This window comes from Panthera pardus, unplaced genomic scaffold (genome assembly GCF_024362965.1).
Source record: "Panthera pardus isolate Hobbes unplaced genomic scaffold, ASM2436296v1 HiC_scaffold_6, whole genome shotgun sequence".
In the NCBI taxonomy this organism is placed as follows: Eukaryota; Metazoa; Chordata; class Mammalia; order Carnivora; family Felidae; genus Panthera; species Panthera pardus.
This window is the reverse complement of record NW_026526991.1, coordinates 82,483,322-82,505,010: the sequence shown is the minus strand read 5'-3', so window position 1 is coordinate 82,505,010 and position 21,689 is coordinate 82,483,322. Positions and strand designations below refer to the sequence as shown.

The 21,689-nt window shown below is 38.6% G+C and overlaps 1 protein-coding gene across 8 annotated transcripts in view; it reads right to left on the bottom strand.

Moving 5' to 3' along the window:
• Positions 1-21,689, bottom strand: part of LMNTD1 (lamin tail domain containing 1) — a 443,253-nt gene that overhangs the window by 299,979 nt on the left and 121,585 nt on the right. The gene's annotated exons all lie outside the window — the stretch shown is intronic.

Genomic DNA, 21,689 nt, shown 5'->3' with positions numbered 1-21,689 from the left:
ATTTCAGAGTCATATTCCACAAAGGGAATTTCTGTCAGGTCACCAGAGTAACTTTTTACCTTTTGTACATTATACAAGTTGTTAGGATGAAATTTTTAATGAGTTGTCTTCTATTTAGCCTCTTATTTTCTCTTTTCTTTAGTGTATTTCAATAAATGATGTTTTCTTTACTAAAAATTCTTTATTTTGACTTAAGGGGCTCATCATTAAACTGCCTTTATGATGATTTTTGATCATCATAAATAATATTGTTATCTATGATTCCCTAAAAAAGAACCATATTTATTCTCTAATGTAAAAGAAAAGAAAAGAAAGAGGGAGGGAGGAAGAAAGAAAAAGAAAGAAGGGAAGGAAGAAAAGAAAGAAAGAAAGAAAGAAAGAAAGAAAGAAAGAAAGAAAGAAAGAAAGAAAGAAAGAAAGAAAGAACAGACAGGCATATTAGTGATTGGTCATGGATAACTGCAATATTTTTTTTTTCCTGCAAGAATACTAACCAAATCAATCCTTTTAGGAGTTAAGTACAAATAAATGCTAGTTTATGAAAGTCCATCAGTTTTTATAGCTTATAAGATGAACGTTCCCCTTTCAAAAGGGCTTATAATTGTTTTTGTTTCACAGAGAATGTTTATCTTCTTGAGTTTCTTTCATATGCTCCTAAAGAGAAATGTGGTTTTGTTTAGTAGGTATTTATTAATACCCACTATCTACCAGACGCTGTGTTCAAGAATAGGGATACAAAGCTGAGTAAAACCAGGTTCATACCTGGTGAAGCCTGCAGTTTTGCAGGAACCACCAACATATAACAAACACATCATTTCCATGCAAGTGGGAAGTGCCATGAGGAAAGCTTCTATTGGAGTATGGAAGGCCAAAGGAATGAGAAATCAGGGAAAACTTCATAGAAGAGTTGCAATAACTAGCAAAATTTCTTTTCTTTTTTATCTTTCTTTTTTTTAATTTATTTAAGTTCAAGTAAGTTAACATACAGTGTAGTGTTGGCTTCAGGAGTAGAACCCAGTGATTCATCTCTTACATATGACACACAGTGCTCATCCCAACAAGTGTCTTCCTTAATATAACTTTTAATTTAATTTAATTTAATTTAATTTAATTTAATTTAATTTAACTTTTAAGAAAATAGTCCAGGGATGCCTGAGTGGCTCAGCTGGTTGAATATCCGACTCTTGATTTTGGCTCAAGTCATGATCCTGGGGTCATGGGATTGAGCCCTGTGTAGGGCTCCACCTTGAGCATGGAACCTGCTTAAGATTCTCTCTCTCTCCCTCTGCCCTTCTTCCCTGCTCACACTCTCTCTAAAATAAAAATAAATAAAAATGAACAAAAAAGAAAAAGAGAAAACAGTCTGTGTAATAGAAAGTTAAAAAGTACTCCATATTTATGGCAGACAATCTGGGAGGGCATGTATTAGAAGATGAAAGTGAATAGGAGGCAAAGTATTAATCAACTGTGTCACTGACAAAGGAAAAAGATTTCCTCTAAAGTGCTTAAGCATAGTTGGCAAACATTCCCAGGCCTGTTTCTAAAATTGTGACAATTCCAGTGTGTGTGTGTGTGTGTGTGTGTGTGTGTGTGTGTGTGTGTGTGGTTCCACACCAAGGAATTCTTTCACATCAGCTGAATGTTCTACAATTCAACTCAATTCTGGCACTATCTACTTGGAGACAGCATCAGATCCCACAGGTTAAAGGCTCAGTCCCGCTAGACTGCCTCCCCCATAACACACACACACATTTCAGATGCCAACCTGTGGTTGTCCAGGTTGTCACCTGTGCTTCTGACCCAACCAGCTATAAATTGGAGGTTCCCATGAACCCCTCCTCAGCTTTGATTAATTTGTTAGAGCAGCTCACAGAACTCAAGAACATGCACTTATATTTACCAGTTGATGACAAAGGGATATAACTAAGGAACAGCCACAAGGAAGAGGTGCATAGGACAAGGTACAGGAAGGGGCACACAGCTTCCATGTTCTGAGTGTGCTACTCTGCTCAAAGCTCTATATGTCCACCAACCTGGAACCTCTCCAAACCCCATTCTTTTGGGTTTTTATAGAGGCTTCATTTCACTGGCACGATTGATTAAATCTGGCCATTAGTGACTGAACTCAATCTCTAGCCTCTTTTTCCTTCTGGAAGGAGGTTCCCCTGGCAACCAACCCCCACCCTCAAGTGCTGTCCAAAAGTTATCTCATTAACATAAACTCAGGTGAGGTTGAAAAGTGTTTGTTATGGATATCAAGACACCTTCATCACGCTATTCACTTAGGAAATTTTAAGGATTTTAGCAGCTCCTTTCTAAAAATGGGACTTAGACCAAATACATATTTCTTATTACAAATCACAGTATCACAGTCCATACCCTGGTCCTCAAACACAAACCCTAATAGCAAAACAATCATAAAAGCCAAAAAATATTGGCCATTACTAGAATTTCATCCAGTCATTAATAACCATCTAGTTCATCATCATCACATCATATGAAAATGTCACCTAAACTAAGGCTGCTCAGGTTTTCAGACTTCCATCCCATCTCATCAGGTTCCAAAAGCAATAGCAATGCCAGCAATATATGGCTTCACCATATCAAGTGACATATCCTCTCTTGCTCTGAGCCTTTTTTGAGGTGTTAATGTAACACCGGATCCCCCTCATTACATACCCATGTGTTCATTCCTTTACCCATACCTACTATTTTCCCTTCTCTCCATTTACACCCAAACTTCCACCTTTGGAAGGGACAGTAGATCTGGTCACTGTTCTGGTCCAGATTGCAAGTAGCAATACTAGTCTAGTAAGTGCCTCCCTGTCAGTCCACAGTCACTCAGATAGGGCAAGGTTACATAGATGCAGAACTGGTGGGCTTTCTTTACCACCAGGCAATATAGCTGCATTCACTGTTAATTCCAATTTTGCCAGATAGGGTAAAGACACACTCTGCTCCACCAGGCCCTTAGAAATTTTGACATATATATTAAAAATATAGTTACAGTTTCTTGCTTAGAAATCATCCCTGGTTCCAGCCCCTTGTAGATGCAGCCCTCTGACCACTGCATTGACTTTTTTTTTTTGCCATTTTTCCCAAACCAGACTGTACATTATCACTTCATGATTTAAACAAATATACCTGAAGCCACACCTCCAAAGAAAGGAGGACTGGGGAGCATCCATGGATCTACTTTTTTTTAAGTTTATTTATTTATTTTGAGATAGAGAGCGCATGCATGCATGCACAAGCAGGAGAGGAGCAGAGAGAGAGGGAAATAGAGAATCCTAAGCAGGCTCTGTGCTGTCAGCATGGATCCCAACGTGGGGCTCCATCCCACAATCTGTGAGATCATGACCTGAGCTGAAATCAAGAGTTGGATGCTTAACTGACTGAGCCACCCAGGTGCACCCTGGATCTATTTTCAATACAATAACCCCAGATAATTGTTTCATAATAAACTTCCCACCATCCCCTGGGTGGACCAATATTTGGGAATCATTTTCTAAAGAAATGGCTCTCAAGTTTTGATGCATTTAAGAATAAGTGGGGTCTCTGGTTTTTGTCTTTGGAGTCATTTTCCTACGAGATTCAAATGCCTGCCTAATGTAAGAAACCCTGGTCAAGACAAAACGTGATTGATTTGAGTTTGGTTTCCTTAGGTACCATGTACATGTATAAGAAACTGGAGGTTTTTTTAGACAAAATAGTAATACTAATGAAGCACTCCCATATTTGGCGGAAGTTTTAACACAAAGCAGACATTGGGTCAGTGCCCACCCTTCCTCCTTGGGCCTCTTCCAGCTGCCAATATTTGCATCTCTGGCCTGAGGACACTTCCCAGGACCAAAAGACAATCTGCCTACAAAGCTACCACGGAAAAGCCAGGATGAGCAACCTCAGAAACAGCCCTCAGAAGCAGCTCTCAACCAATGGTTCTCAGGGACTCATGTATAAATGCCCCAGAAGCCTATCTCTTCAGCAGGGTAATTCTGAGGCATGTGTTTACCCACAAGAATAAGCTCTAGTCACTCATTGTGGTAGCTGGCTTAATAATGCACCTTTAATCAGCTGCCTTCCCTTCCTTGTATTCTTTCCCTGCTCCCGTATTGGTGTCCCCTGCACCTCTAAATTGCACTCAAATCTTTATCTCAGACTCTGCTTCCACGGGATTAAATCAAAGGGTCATGACCCATTAAATATAATGGTATCTTCAGGTTGAAAAAGTATCTTATAAATACCCCCAAGTAAAACCAAAATTGCAAAGATAATGAATAAAACAGGCCAGCTTAACGACAATATTTTGTAAAGCATATTAGGAAGCAGACATTTTTTCAATTACATAATTTTGGTACCAGGAACAAAACATGGTTTGCACACACATGGAATAAAATTACAGTAAGGGCTGAAACCAAGTAAAGACAGGTCAGTCATCATTCTAGGTACAAAGCCAAAGAACGGTACAGATGGCAATAGAGGTGTCAGGTGGAAACCTGAAGAGAGGTATCAGGTTTTTTTTTTATAAGTGTGCAAATGTAAGCATGCATTTTGAAAAATCCTGGGAGACTGCAAACCCACTTCTTCTCCAGCTGACTCTAATCAGAATAGTGTAATTAATAAATCATGACACATTGGTGTGCTAGAGTTGGCTCAGACCAGCTCATGAGAGCTTGAGAGCTGATAGTTAATTTCAGGTATTTTGCAAGCCAGATTACTTCATATTGTAGCTTGAAATAGTCCATGGTGGGAGTATTTATACCACAGACATGGGCAAACGCTATAAAGCAGGCTTCCTTCCTTCTGCAAGAGCCAGGTGTTAAACATTTACCATCATACCGCTGAATCATGATGTTGTCATTATTCACCTGTTTATTAGTCAATCTTACTGCAACAAGTAGAGCAAGGACTGGCAGTAGATCAAGGTTCACTTCAAGGTATGCCTTATAAAATTGTACTCGATTGTGGGGCGCCTGGGTGGCTCAGTCGGTTAAGCGTCCGACTTCAGCTCAGGTCACGATCTCACGGTCTATGAGTTCGAGCCCCATGTCGGGCTCTGGGCTGATGGCTCAGAGCCTGGAGCCTGCTTCTTGATTCTGTGTCTCCCTCGCTCTCTGCCCCTCCCCTGTTCATGCTCTGTCTCTCTCTGTCTCAAAAATAAATAAAAATGTTAAAAAAAATTGTACTCGATTGTAAGAGATGAGGAAAGATATTGCCTAGATAGGTGATCTTTACACTGGGCTTTGCTCGGGGTTACATACACAAATAGTTTTAAGGGACTAAATTTCCAAATCGTCAACTTTCATATATGCTCTTTCCAAAAACTGATTTGATGAAAATGAGGCTACCTCTCCACAGTCCTTCTCCTCTTTTATAAAAGAAAGGCATGCCTTCACACATATACACATCAAATCTTACTACTGGGCATTTCTCTGGGGTTGTAAAAGTCTCCAAGGCCCCAAACAAAGGTAAACAGGGAAAGACTGGTTTGGAAGAAGACTCCTTCCATGATTGATCAAGGCATCCTAAACACAGAGAATCTCCCATCTTCCCATCTGTTAAGATGAAGCTTGCATGGAGGCACCTGCATGGCTCAATCGGTTAAGCATCCGACTTCAGCTCAGGTCACAATCTCACAGTTTGTGGGTTCAAGCCCTGCTTCAGGCTGTCTGTTGTCAGCGTGGAGCCTGCTTCAGATCCTCTGTCCCTCTCTCTCTGCCCCTCCCCTGCTGGTTCTCTCTCTCAAATTTAAAATTTTTTTTAAAAAGATAAAGTTTGCATTAAAAAAGAAGTTATTTTAACCTATTTTAAAATTTTTTCTGAATTCACAATAATTAACAAATAAAGATCAATGATACTGATCCTTTTCAATGTAACCAGAGTACTTTACAGAAATTTATAGGACAAAAAAATCTAAAATATTTGAAAAACCCCATAGCTGTAAATTTTACATGCTTCTTTGCTATTCAGGGTGCTTTATCCAGTTAGGTAATTAAAATATATTTAATCAAATCATATTGTGAAATATTTATCCAATTACAGTCAATCCTCCTCTTATTTCATTTTACAAGATGTTCAGTATTTTCTACTTCCTAGTAACAAAAAAAATGAATTTCCTTCAATTAACAATTAAAGTGAATTTAGATGTCAACTTAAAAATGACTGAGAAGGTGCATAGTTTTTAGGAAAATTCCTTTACTGGGTACTCGAGCAAAGAAGTTTGGCATTTCTATATAGCTGAGGTTAGTTTCACAGCCTTTACGCCTGGAAAGTCCAGCCTCTCCAGAGGTGCACTTGACAGGAGCAAATAAACACCCTTCCAGAATACCCAAAAGAAAAAAGAGAAAATAAATCCCTTTGAATAATTTACTCACTGCAAATGTTCACTATAGTTGTTATTTAACAGAGAAAACAACCCTCATTGATGTTTGAAAAAGAAGTTTGTGAATAAAGAACCCATAAGACAATACTTTTTCAAAATGCTTATTTGTTTATTTTTGAGAGAGAGAGAGAGAGAGAGAGAGAGAGAACGTGAGTGAGGGAGGGGCAGAGAGAGAGGGAGAGAGAGAGATTCCCAAGTAGGCTCCTTGCCATCAGTGCAAAACCCAAGGCGGGGCTCAAACCCACAAACTGCAAAATCACGACCTGAGCTAAAATCAAGAGTTGGACGCTTAACCAACTGAGCCACCCAGGTGCCCAACAATACTTTCAAAGCACTGTGATCTTTGAAAAAAATTATGTGTGTGTGTTTATTTAAATATATGCATGTGAATGCTGACTTGTCATTTCATTTAAGAAGAGCAGTGAGCTGGGGCCCCTGGGTGGCGCAATCGGTTAAGCGTCCGACCTCAGCTCAGGTCATGATCTCGCGGTCTGTGAGTTCGAGCCCCACGTCGGGCTCTGGGCTGATGGCTCAGAGCCTGGAGCCTGCTTCCGATTCTGTGTCTCCCTCTCTCTCTGCCCCTCCCCTGTTCATGCTCTGTCTCTCTCTGTCTCAAAAATAAATAAATGTTAAAAAAAATTCTTTAGGGGCGCCTGGGTGGCGCAGTCGGTTAAGCGTCCGACTTCAGCCAGGTCACGATCTCGCGGTCCGTGAGTTCGAGCCCCGCGTCGGGCTCTGGGCTGATGGCTCGGAGCCTGGAGCCTGTTTCCGATTCTGTGTCTCCCTCTCTCTCTCTGCCCCTCCCCCGTTCATGCTCTGTCTCTCTCTGTCCCAAAAATAAATAAAAAACGTTGAAAAAAAAAATTAAAAAAAAAAATTCTTTAAAAAAAAATAAATAAATAAATAAAAAAAAAAAAGAAGAGCAGTGAGCAGAAAAAAGGAAAATCTCTGATTTCTATGAACAGTCATTAATCCACAGCCAAGAGTATATCTTATTGCTTTATTTTTTCAAGTGTACCAAAAAGTTAGCTTTTTTAAGCTCCTGTGATCTAAGTGTGCCTGATGTAAGTTCTACTACAGAGTCATACTGGATAGTAAATGTCTATATTATTCATAGTATCGAAGTAGTAAATGTGTCCCTGACATAGGCTAAACCTAGGTATTTATGAGGCACCTGCACAGTCTTTAAGAGTTCATTTTGGCAGAATACATTCAATCGTTCCTTCTAAAAGCATCTACTAAAAACAACCCTCTTTTCCTTCTTTATTAGGAATTCCAGAAGTTATGGTCTCCCATAAAGTAAAAATCATGTGGAAGTAAAATTTATATTCTTCAGGAAAGTTCCTCCCAGCATTACAGATGATGTATTTGTGGCCCTTCAATCTGTGTGGCAGCCATCTATGATGACTGTTCCAATAAAATTCTCAATTTAAGGGTAACTTATTTTGGCAACTTGACAATTACAATTAGCCAGGTTGGAAGTGTGGAGGCAAATAACACTTTCTTGATCAAGAAAACAAAAGTGTGTGTGTGTGTGTGTGTGTGTGTGTGTGTGTGTGTGTGTTTTATCAAAATGTAGACAATCTCAGTGGCCACTCTTATTTTTTGGCATAAACAAGTGTAAAGAATGGTAAGAAATAAACTTTCTGTTTTAGTGGAAAGAATCTATTCCTATTTCATTTTCTAGAAATGGGAGAAAGAATTTATCCTGGCCATTCATCTATTTGTGTGCGTTGGGAAACTTACTTAAAAATTCTTTTCCTTTGTAAATGTGTTCAGTAGTATTGAATTAGCTTCCACTTCTTACATTCAAGGCAGGACATCAAATGATCACTCATGTGCATGAAGGGAAATGAAAGACTTAGAAAATGCTTCGTATCAAAATACTATATATTAAAGCCAAAGTGACCACATTTTAGAGAGCATGAGAAAGGGATACAAGTCATGAAAGATTTCAATGAAGAACTATGCATGTTCAGTCTAGAGGAAGACACTTATATATGCTTAAATGACAATCATGAAAGGGAGGAGCCATTGGTTTTGTTTATTATTGAACGATCAGATGTCATACAAGAGATTTAAGAATTACCTTCTGGACTCAGTCTCCATTGAGGACAGTTCCTGAGGCCCATTATGGAAGCTTCCACAGCCTTCTCCTTGGTGGAAGCAGATAAAAGACTCTCCTACTCCCCGCCCCCCCTCCCCCACACACACACACTTTTTCCTTTCCTTCTTTTTCCTTTTCTCTCTTCCTTCTTGGTAGGACTCAGCTTAGCTGCTGCACTGTATTTTTTTTTTATCACCTTCAGTCTGCCCAGTTACATTTTCCCCAGTTTACTGAGGAGCTTCAATTTGTTCTGGGTATAAACAAAAACATCTTATTTCTTCCAATAAATAACTGCCTCCAAATAGTTAATATTTCTGTCGATGCTCCCCTTTTTCTCCTTGCTGATTAATGCCTTAAAAGCATTTTCAGCCACTTTCACTTATTATAACAGTCTACTTCCAGTGTTTAAGACACAGTATTATTTGTCTTGAAACTTCCAGTTGCTGAATTGAAGTATTTTTCCTTTTCTCTCTTTAGCTCAGGCTAAGGAGAATGTGTGAATGTATGTGGTGGGGACTAGAGATGGTCCTTAGGAAGAGGTATTTCTGATCTGTTCTAGCAGGCCTCATTCCTTCCTCCTCTAGGTGCTGGCTCCTCCAGCGTTAGAGCAGTGAGAAATGAAAGAATGGGTCAATGCATCCTTATTGATGGAGCAAAGTTGTGGTTCTCACTATTATCAATGCTGTTTCTCCAACAGCAACTTCTGTTGCTGTTTGTGTGTCTGAGAGTCAAACACTGGTGTAAAAAACATATGGGGTTCTTTGCAGGACCAGCCTTCCCGCTGCAAGATTTGCAGATTTGGGAGGGGGGCTCTGGCCACCCACTCTTAGCTCCCACCATTGGCCATCAGCCTCATGGCCTCTTGCTTCAGAGAATTCTTCTTCCAGAATATAGCCTAGCCCCATCTACTCAATTTTCATGACCTTGTCAATAGAGGAAGAACCACTGTGTCTATGCAATCTGGTCTCCTGGCCTGTTTCTTTGCAGAACTTTATCTATTTGCCCCAGGAACAACTGGCACTCAGCAGTCTAATGGGACTCAAATTTCAATGAAGAGATCCTAGTTTCTGAGTCTGTGGAAGTGGGGATGGCAGAAAAGTTCAGGCACCCTGCCCCCTCCCTTCCCCCATCTACCCACCCCCACCTTCACCCCACCCCACCCACCCCATCCCCACAAGCTGTCTTGGCAATTATCTTGAGATATCCCTTCCTTGGCCTTGGGAGGTGATAATGTATACAGTATATGGAAAGAAAAACTTCTCTCCACAAAGATAGCACCTTTTTAAAGGCAGCATTTTATCTCCAACCACCCCCCCCAACACACACACACACACACACACACACACACACACACACACACTCACACACACACACACAGTTTATTTGGGGACCTTAGCTGGGAAGGGAAGGCAGGGAAGGTGGTTGGTTATAGGGCTGGTTCTCAGCACCGGCATCTCTCACTACACCCTGACATCACTTTAAATGTAGAAAGTGAGGTACTTTGTGCCTTTAATCCCTCAGTAATACAAAAAGAACAATCCCATTTTTATATCCCGCTATGCATGGACTGATCTAGATAAGTCATTGAGGCAACTTCCTGACCTTAGGTTCACTTGAGAGAGAGTCCTAGACTCCTCCTTCTGCCTTGTTGTACACCCAATCTCCCTGACTTATATTTGGCACTGGTCACGCAGCTCACTGGTTCTCATCAGCCCCAGAACAGTACCTGGTATATGGGTAAATTTCTTCTTCTAATCACAAGATATAGACCAAAACTTCCTATTAACTCAGATACTTGAATAACATAAAAATATACAACAAACTGAGGGTTGTGACCTAGGAGCAGCCTATCTACTGACAGCTAAGCTCCTCTTATCATTTTCCCAAGGACCTGTGCATATATCCTAGCTCACCTCTTCCGGAAACAGCCTTCTCTGTGTGCCCATTTTATATTACCAATCAGAACATTCTTGAATTACTCCCCCATCATTCCCCAACCCTGAGGGAAAGAACATACTGGATTCCCCTGGGTTATGGTTACTTCCTTGCTTATCAAAAAGACGCATGCTTCCCCCCAGGTGATAGATTCCTTTCGATTTCTTTGACTGTGCTATATTCTCCAAATCCCACCAAGGCAAAAGTCCAGTGACAAAGTTTTTGCAGCATTATTCTAAGTTGCACCAGAGTTAACTGTGTAGAACTATCATTTTTATAAAAATCAAAATGTACGTGTTAATGCAAGATCAACCTATGGCAAACTGCGAGGCAACTCCCCAAGGTCCTGTGCTTTGGGAACCACAGAACACAGATGCCTGTGTAGAAACTGGGATGGTTTCTATTGGAGGCAAAGCAATAGCTGAGTAGTTGCCAGAAGGGAAAAAAACCACAAGCGTCTTGAACACGTAACTAATCTGTTATTTCTAACAGTATCGCCAAGGAAAAGGGCGATACACTCTCCAAGAAGTCCCTGAACTTCTTTTCCCTACAATGTTTATAATAGCATTGCCCTTAGAGGTTTTATTACCAAGATTCCGCGTGTTTCAAATGTGGACAGAGGAAGGAAAACAGATGAGATATACTTGTATGCAAGCAACTTTAAAACTCTGAAATTATGAAGCTGTTATAAATGAGCTTCTAAGTGAATATGACTCTTCTTCCAACCCTTTGAATTTACAGGCACAAAATTTATTTTTCCATGGCCACAGATATACAACTAGAAATAAAAGTGCACTTCAAAACATGTCTTTCTTTCCTGTAGAGATTTATGCCATGAATGAGTTATGGAGAAATAGAAGTATCTAGGAACCTCATTGCATGGTTCCACCTTCTTCCTAAATATCACAAGTCCAACATCACCCCATATCTCAATCATATTCTTAATTACAAAACACACTGAAGTTTGGAACAGATTTCTTAATTTAACTGTCTTGATAACAAATTTAGATTGCTATAACTTATTGTATCATATAGTGATTATCTCTAATTGGTGTCCTGGTACATACAAGAATTAATCTGTTCTTCCCCAATTGAATGTCAATAACTCCCTGGAAGTAAATTGCCCTTCATAGGAATATCTTTTTATTTTTTAATTATTATTGTTTTTTAATGTTTATTTAATTTTGAGAGAGAGAGAGAGAGAGAGAGAGAGAGTGCGAGCAGGGGAGGGGCAGACAGAGAGGGAGAAACAGGATCCAAAGCAGACTCCAGGCTCTGAGCTGTCAGCACAGAGCCCAAAGCAGGGCTCAAACCCACAAATCACAAGATCATGACCTGAGCCGAAGTTGGACACTTAACCAACTGAGCCACCCAGGTACCCCAGGAATATCTATTTAAATGTTTATTTATTTATTTTTGAAGAGAGATGGGGGAGGGAGGGGTGGAGAGAGGGAGAGAGAGAATTCCAACAGGCTCCACACTGCCAGCACATGGCCCAACATGGAGCTCGAACCAACAAACTGAGATCACAACTTGAGCCAAAACCAAGAGTCAGTCGCTCAACTTACTGGGCCACCCATCCACCCCACCCCCTTCATAGGAGTATTTAGAAAGGGGGAAGAAACATCTTAGTCGTTAGGAATGTCTTTCCTTTTTCCTTTCCTTTCCTTTCCTTTCCTTTCCTTTCCTTTCCTTTCCTTTCCTTTCCTTTCCTTTCCTTCCCCTTTCCCTTCCCTTCCCCTTTCCTTTCCTTTCCTTTTCCCTTCTCCTCTCCTCTCCTCTTCTCTTTTTCTTTTTTCTTTTCTTTTCTTTTCTTTTCTTTTCTTTTCTTTTCTTTTCTTTTCTTTTCTTTTCTTTTCTTTCTCTGTCTCCCCCACCCTCCCTCCATACCTTCCTCTCTTTTTCTTTCTTTCTATCTTTCTTTCTCCTAGGAATTTAAAGCACAAACAAGTTCAAGCAAGTCATTTTGCCTTCCTGAATCTTAATGTCATCATTCATTTAATGATTAATAAGGATAACAACGAAAATGATGATGATTATGAGATATTATAACCCAAAAGGACTGTTATCCTAATGGCTGTGGAAGACTCTATAAACTACGAAATCTGATGTAGACATTAGTTACCTACAAAATCCCTCTAAAAGGACTCTGTACTCCTCCACATCACCCTGTATTATAATCAATAATAATGGTCATCTGGATGTGTATTTCCAAATATATAGTTATGTATGCAGATTGTCACAAGTTTATCAATCATTTCTAAACACTGCCTTTAAAGTAGTGCTGTAACTGAAAGTGTGTGACACATTTTAACTAAGCTAACAACCCTCCATCTTCATCAGGTCCTACAACTCCTGTGCTGCTCAGTCATTGCTAACTGCAAACTATAAGAACTGAGTCTTACACTGCAAAAGCTATATCAGGAATTAACCAGTGAGTTCTAGGCACACAACCCTGTGTCTCCTCCAGAGAAACGGGAGGTAAAAATAACATCAATAAACTGCTCCATGGAGCCCTTACAATGCCGGGTACAATGCTAAAGACTTTCCATATACTTCTTACTTCACTCTCCTGACAGCCCTATGAGCTAAGTATTACTTTCCTCATTTTTGAGATGAGAAATTCTTATTTTCTAATAAGAAAAGAGCAGGGACTGGAACTCATGATTGCTTCAACTTGGTTCACCCAGTAGATGGGGTTGGGTCCTTCAAAGCAGAGTTTAGGGTAACATCAACCTATTAGTTTATCAGGCCTGAAGATAATGGTTTTGCTTGGGCTTTCGCCTCTTTTCTCACCTCCAACTAGGAAAGAAAGAAAATAAAACACAAAGCAGGTTCCTAGAAATTTTTTTCTGTTCTAGATCAAGGTTCTTAAAGGTTGGATCAGGGGGTACTTCACAGTCCTAGCTCTAAAGGGAATGTGGGACAACCTTCCAGATTTAGTTTGTTTTGACTCTCCTTAACACTGAGATGTATGCACATTGAAGCTCCCTCATGAATATGTAAGAAGCATATATTCTCCTGAACACAAGCGTCCAAATGCATTAGCAGCTAATGCTGCATTCCCTAGGAACCTTTTGAAAATCTGCCTGATGTTAGAGTAAAGGGTCTTTTTTCCTTCTGCAACACCCCAATTTTAACAGCCTCTGATGTATTTTTGTTTTTACATTTTCTTCCATAAATGAGAAGAATTTCAAAGAGTGAGTGACAGTTGAGGCAAATCTCAGCTTGTCAAGGATGATTTCCCTGCACAGGGCAGCTGGTGAAACTGACTTCTGCTCTCATGGAGCTAAATCCTGCACCAGCGGATACACAATTAAGTGCAGCATCATTCATTCCAGGCTGTCAGAAAGAAATACACAGAGGCATCATCATATTCCTGTGCCCGACAAAGTAGAATATATGCTAATGACCAAATGTGATATAAGATGAAGCCACAGGATCAGGGAAATTTAGAATGAATGCCTAGATGAGGTTTATTTTTTCCATCACTCAGGCAGGAGTCCCATTTGCCTAGACATAACAGATAACATTTATCTATTACTGTGTGACAAACTGCCACAAACTAGCAACTTAAAATAGTGTCCATTTATTATTTCACAGTTCTGTGGGTTGAAAAGTCTGGTGGTCTTGGCTGGATCTACAAGGCCAAGGTCAAAGTGTCAGCTGCGCTAAGCTCGCATCTGGATGCTCTGAGGAGGAATCTGTTCCCAAGTGCATTCAGATTGTTGGCAAAACACAGCTCCTTGTTATCATAGGATGGAGACCTCCATCTCCTTGCTAGCTGTCGGCCCAAGATGGCTCTCAGTTTCTAGAGACAACACACATTCTTCATCATGTGGTTCCTCCATCTTTAAGCCAATAATAGCACATGAAATCCTTCTTGTATCTTTATTTTTGTTAATATATTTTTTTAAGTTTATTTATTTATTTTGAGAGAGCACGAGTGGAGAAAGGGCAGAGAGAGAGGAAGAGAGAGAATCCCAAGCAGGCTTTGCACCGTCACCATGGACCCTGATATGGGGCTCAAACTCACCAAACTGTGAGATCATGACCTGAGCCAAAACCAAGAGTCAGACACTTAACCAACTGAGCCACTCAGGTGCCCCTTCTGGTCTTGAATCTCTTTGTCTTTCTTTTCTGCCATTTTTAGGAGAAAGCTCCCTGCTTTTAAGGGTTCATGCAGTTAGATTAGTTGTACCTGAATAACCTCTCTCTTAAAAGGTTAACTCTGCCATATAATATACCATTTCCAGAGGTTCTGTGGATTCTTGGGTGACGATTTTAGAATTCTGCCTACCACACCTAGCAAGCAGAACTAATAATATTGTTAGACTTGTATCCTCAAAAGATTGAGATATTATAAGTACAGCCAGAAACTGTTAGAAATAACATTGACAATCATGTCTAACTTTCTGGACATGGAAGTGTCAAGTTTAAGTTTAGACTGACATGATAAAGACTCAATGTCCTTTGAAGAATGTTGCAACATTACTTTAGCAACCAATTTTCCTTACTACATAGTTCTAGGAGACACTAAAATATACAAACTTGCCTTACAAAAAATAAGAAACCATAGCTGTCCTGCCAACCCTACATCTTTAATTCAGCAACCCCTTGATATCCTCTCCTTTATTCGCAGCCATTGGCTTTGAGCCATCTTGCCCTCCATCCCCTAACCCCCAGTTCCTGAGCCTTTAGCATCATTTCCGTTAACTACCTTCTATGACCTATCGGGCTCCACTAGAGCTAACCGCTATAGCTCTTCCCTAACCAGGTCTGCATTGCTTCCGGCCATTCTGTGAGCAATTTGTCGGGAGCTCCCTCACTCTCTGCCAAGCCAAGTGGCTCCTGTGATTGACTTCTCTCAGCATCACACCACCTACCAAGGAAACCTGTCCTTTCCTCAAAGAATAACTGCTTCTTCCCTGGCTAAACTTGTAACTTTCAAAGTCCTTTTGTTTTCCATCCTGTTTTCATGCACTTTGTTCTTCCATTTACACATAATAAAAATACAACATTTATTATTTATGTTACTAAATTGCTTATTTAAAATGACTTATGTCTCCTTTATATTTAGGTCAATATTTTGTCTTGGATTAGGCACACTTGCAGGTGGGCAAGGTACTAGCAAGTGTTAAAATGCTTTGGGAAGGGGGCGCCTGGGTGTCTCAGTCACTTAAGCGTCGACTTTGGCTCAGGTCATGATCTCATGGTTTGTGAGTTCAAGCTCCACATCGGGCTCTCTGCTATCAGCACAGAGCCTGCTTCAGATACTGTGTCCCCCTCTCTCTGCTCCTCCCCTGCTCATGCTCTCTCTTTCTCTCTCAAAAATAAATAAGCATTTTAAAAAATGCTTTGTGAAATATTTGCTCAGTGATGATGACTTTCATGGTATTGAGATGTTCTGGGGAGATATCCCCAATTTAATGCCTATATATCACCCAAATGCCAAGACCTATAAGGTTAAGATGATCCCAGGTTTATAAATGGTAAATTGACAGCCACATTGTTGGAAATTGAGAGGTTAATAGAAGTAAGAATTTTAAGGTGACTTTTCCTGTTTAACTGGAACAAAAGTTGCTCCTAACTAGTTTCCTGTAAGCACATTCCCTGGCTCCTGTATCTCAGAGGCCAATGTCAGAATTTTTTTTCTGGTTATTAAACATGTATTTTTGGATTTTGATTTTGATTAATAATTGATATATTCATGCAAGTAAAATAAAGTGTTTTTCCTTAGTCACTGCATTCAATTTAAAACAAAGTGTTGACCTATCATGGTTTCCTAAGCTGAAATGCAAGCCTTGTGAAATTCCATTTTTTTTTAATGAGTAAACTTTATCAAAGCAGAAAACCTTGCTTCAAAAATAAATTTTGGAAATCTAAATGTAAGCATAATTTTATCAACTTCTAAAAATAAAAATATTCTAAGTATTCTTGGCCACAGGCCGAAAATTATTTTTAATGTCATTTAAAATGTTTTATTTCTTTTCCCTCTATGTCATTAGGTAAGTTGTCCCTGATTCCAGGTAACAAAAATGAAGCAGTATGACAATTGAGGAAATCATTTCCTGATAATATCATATCAATTTCCTGATTAAGATTATCATAATCAACTTGGGTAGCAGGCACGTGGAAACCTTCAAAGGTAGGAGAGAAGGATTTTCATTCACCAGCAATGTCATTACCAGACCTTTGCCCTGGACTTCACCCTGCAGAATCCCTGTCAGGTCTTTTTCCTGCCTACTAGATCCAAAATAAAGCTTTGCAGCCAAAATATTCAGTGACAGATGGCTCATTTCATTGCTGTAATGTTACCCTTTGGGTCTCTGAGGGAATGGTTCCAGGAATAGAAAGCAGGGCAAACATAGGAGTGGATTTATAACAAAATCTAACATAATCAGGGTTTCTCCAGTCACTGATGGAGCAATTCTTCTTATTCAACAACATGAGTGGCCTCTCTTCTATGTATGGCAATTAGTGCATAGACGGAGAAATGGGTCCAATCCTTCCTCTCACCCTGACAAGTTCAATGATTTTGAGCCTGCTCCTTAATTTCCTCATAAGTAAAATGAGCATCATAATAGAAGTTAGCAAAGGCAACAAAAGCAAAAATAAACATGTGGAACTACATCAAACTAAAAAGCTTCCACACAACGAAGAAAACTATCAACAAAATGAAAAGGCAACCCACTGAGTGACAAAATATTTGCAAATCATGTGTCCAGTAAGGAGTTAATATTGAAAATATATAAAGAACTCATACAACTCAACAGAAATAAAAAATCTTAGCCTTAGTTAAGAACTCAATAAATGATACTTAACATTTTCTTCCCCATCTTTGATTAATTTGTTTTTGTATTAAAGAACAATGCATAACAGAACATAAAACAAGAGGCACAACATAGGAAACCTATTAATGGAAATGACAGTTTATTAATATTCTTATTTCAGAATGGACTTAAGACTAAATAAAACTAAAGTTAGCATTCTACTGTGTTATTATAAAATGGGGGTAGAGGGGTTGTTCCCACTGAAAGAGGCCTTAAGAGAATTAGTTATTCTTTCCACTGCTGAGATCTCTAAGGCTATGGAAGATTGTGACTTATTTCTAGTCATGTCTAAGAAGCTGTCTTGGTAAAATTTCTTACAGTGCTCATTAGAATTGGTTCTAAATTTCATTTTTTAGTTGCTTCCTTTATTGTGAAAAGGGATGTACTTTTTCCATCACATGCATTTATAAAGTTAGAATTCATGAAGATTCTGGGTCTTTTTTGTTTTTTCCCTAACTTGGCATATCCCCATTTTCCCTAAGTTCTGTATTTATATTGCTATTTTCCAGGTTGTCCTGGTATCATTGCTTCACCATTTGGCACTGGGATCAACATAACATAGTTTTACCATCATTATCTAAACAGCACCACGCCATCTGAATGTATTTCACAACTGCCATCCTCTGTTCCATGCCTATGGGTCTGCTTTCACATCCTGTTACCCCTCCATCTGCTCCTAAAGAATGCCATAAGGGAGTGATGGTGCTTCATAAAGAGTTTTAAGATCTTGACCTTCATTTGAGTTTAGTCACTGCGTATCACTAGATTCCTAACTTCCTTTCTTCAAGATTCTTTCCAAACTGAAAGTAACACCAAGTGAATCAGATTCATGTTTTCAAAAGCTCACAAGCTTTCTCTCTAATTATGATTGATTTGGGCCTAATGCCATTTATAGTTAATCATAAAGTACCAGAATCTTTACATATTTTACTTTTATTATTATGATATCCTCATGTGTTAATAAGTGCTATTATCCCCATTTTATAGATGTGGAAACCAAGAATTGGGGAATTTAAGTAACTTCCCCAAGAGTCTACAGTAAGTGGCTGCCTTTCCCACTAAGCCAAGATGTCTAAAAGAGTCCTTTGAAGGGCATAACAATTGTTCTCAACTGTTACTATGTATGAAAGTTATCTGACATGTTTATTAAAAGTGTATCCCATAGTTCATCCCCTAAATTCCAGGCTCCATCCTCCAGATTCCAATTCTGTGGGTGGATCCAGGCTCTGCCTTTCTACAAACTCTCTGGGAGGTTCTGATATAGGCCATCTGTGCAGCACACCCGGCTCAGGAGAGACACAGCCTGACTCTGCATTCCCAGCTATGTACCAGCCCCTAATGAAGCATCACCACATTTCCTGCTTTTCTTCTCCTGAAAGCCATAAAATAACCGAGTGCTGAGATTTACTTTTATAACAAAACTGAAGCTGAACGGGGTTTTCCAGAATTCAGGTTTTGTTGGGAGGCAGAATTGTAGCCTGGGGATCAATAAAACTGGCTTCTTTGTCTCTTTCCTTTACTGACTTCTTGCATGTCACTTGATAAAATAACCTCATTGTGTCTCCATCTTCTCTTCTGTAAATGAAATGTGAAAATTCATGTCCAGTACTCACCTAAAAGACCACTAAAGAGGAAAACTGACTGCTGGAGAAGCATGAAAAGCTCCTGGTAAAGAGCATGATCTGAGTCCTCAAGATTCAGTTATTCTCTTATCCAAGAGGGGTGTGCTGATTTTATCATGACTGACACTTATTTCACAGAACATGAGGGATAAAACATTTTGTTCACATTTGTGAGACTGGGGTGTAGTACTATGCAATCAGCAGATATTGAGTTCTTGGAAAAGTTGTTTTAAGTCTATGTACCTCATTTTTTTCATGTATGAAACAGGAAGACATAATAATATCAACTTCATGGGGTGTTGAGTTCTGTCACTTCTTGATTTGCGTAAATGAACTTTGATGAATTACTCAGCCTAAATATTTTCATCCTCAATAGTCTAGCTTCAAGCCATTGATAACATCAGTATATTCACTCTTATGTCCCTGCTCTATGCTTTGAGATACTAGGTTTTACAGAAAACAAATATGACACTGTCTCTGCTCTTAGGAAAGTTACTCTCAAGTAGATGAGACAATCTATTGTGGTACCTAAAACAAATGATTTGACAGGATTTTCACAATGGGGAGAAAGGGAGGAAAGCTAGATACAGAAAAGTATACAGAATATGATGTTAGGTTTTTTTTTTTTTTTTAAGTTTCTTTATTTTAGAGAAAGAGAGAGAGACAGAGTGAAAGTAGGGGGACAGGGAGACACAGAATCTGAAGCAGGCTCCAGGCTCTGAGCTGTCATCACAGAGCCCATCGCCAGGCTAGAACCCACAAACTGAGAGATCACGACCGGAGAGGAAGTCAGACGCTTAACTGACTAAGCCACCCAGACACCCTTGACCTTAGTTTTTAAAAACAAATTTAAAACAATTACCAATTTCTCCATAGCTTTGTATATATCTGTTATACATACAAATATAATATATATGTATATATATTTACATAATATATAATTTACTAAATATACATAAACATATATATCATTAATGTAAGTAAGATATTTTGGAGAGAGAATAAAGAAAATAAAGGAATAAAGAAAAGGAAGGAAACATAAAAGAAACATAAGTAAGTAATAAACAGTTTTAAAAATACATAGATATCCGTGATAAAAAGAGCATATATGATATGATCCCATCTAAGTAAATTTGCATCTGTGTGTGTGTATATATATGAGACTCATGAAAACATAGACAAAACACTAACAGTGGCTATTTCAAGGTAGTGAGATTTAAGCGATCTTAACTCTTTTTCTATATCTATATATGTATATATATTTATATTTTAATATATATTAATTACTATATAAATATGTTAAATATAGTTTATTTTAATATATATCAAAATATATTAATATGTCAATATATTTGATATAAATATTTTATATTATTTATATATATTTTATATTATATATATTTATCTATTTTTCTATTTTTTATAATGACATGTTATTTATAATAACTGAAAACATGTTAGAGACAAGAGACTGTCAAAATATTTATTATTGTACATGATGTATTGTTTTACTTTGTCTTTTCAAATGGTCTCTAAAATGTATGAAATACTTTGAAATGAGAAAAATGATATTCTTTAAAGAGGTATTCTCAGTAGTAATAAAATGCTGTGGAAAAAGGATACTCTCAAGAGAAGGCCAAGGCTGCTTTAGTATCCAAATAAGCCAAAGTGCTAGTTTTGCCAAAAGAAATTCAAGTCACTGAACTTGTATTTTTCTTCTTTTTTTTCCTTCATAAGTGTTTTGAATTAAGTAAACTTAGATTTGTTCAAAGAATCTATCTATTTTTAAAAATTTTACGGTATGGTTTTACTTACGTTTTTCCAACTCATTATCATTTTCTACAACTCAACATGTCCCAAGCTGAACTTATTACTTCCTTTCTGCCTCAAGATACTTCTGTTCCTGTTTCCTTTTTTAAGAGGTATGTCACCACGTTTATCCAAGTCACCTAAACCGGATATCTAGGAGTCACCTTGGATTTCTCCCTCTGCATCCAATGAGTCAAGCATTTTTATAGATGCTACATCCATCAGATCTCTCCTTATCACATCTCTTCTCCATAGCTGCTGTCCTCATTGGTCCTACCCAGATTGTAGCAATTATCTCTAAATCAGTCTCCTTATCTCCACTTTGAAAATTTGATCAAGCAAAAGAATGTCAAAACTTCTTTACGTGCTATGCAAACGGATGTGAATTGTTTGCCTATTTTCATCTCCTTCAATGAAATACTCTCTCCCCAAAACATGCTGTCTTGGGGACTGTCAGTCACAATATTCTCACTCCCCATGATATTACAAACCAGGCAGTGGCAGCTTCATCCCCCTTGGCTCAATGACTAGTTCAGGGATGACCTTATGATAAGTAGGGTCAGACATTCTGTCCCAGGACTTTTCTACTACAGATAGAAGAAAAACTCTCTCTTGCTTTTGGCAAACCACAGATTAATTAATTGCTGTAAGACTTATTTCTTCGAAGCTTTCTAGGAGAACATGTTCGAATAGTGTAAAGACACGGAGAAAACCAATTCTTTTACTTATCCTGTAAGTAGGCAAAGATTTTCATCTGGTTTTAGAACCAATTCCAATGTTAATAAGGTAACCAGGTTAGTGGTGATTTAAGATTTCTCCTTTATTATCAGTGTGATGGTTCCAAAAATTAATTAATTCCAATTTCTAATTTCAACCAGACTATAAATGCCATTATTTTTTAATCATCCCACATTATAGGATTGCCATAGCAATTTTCTATTTTTTGTTCTAACTTTTATTGATTAAAAACATGCATAAAAAATACACAAAGTGTATAGTTT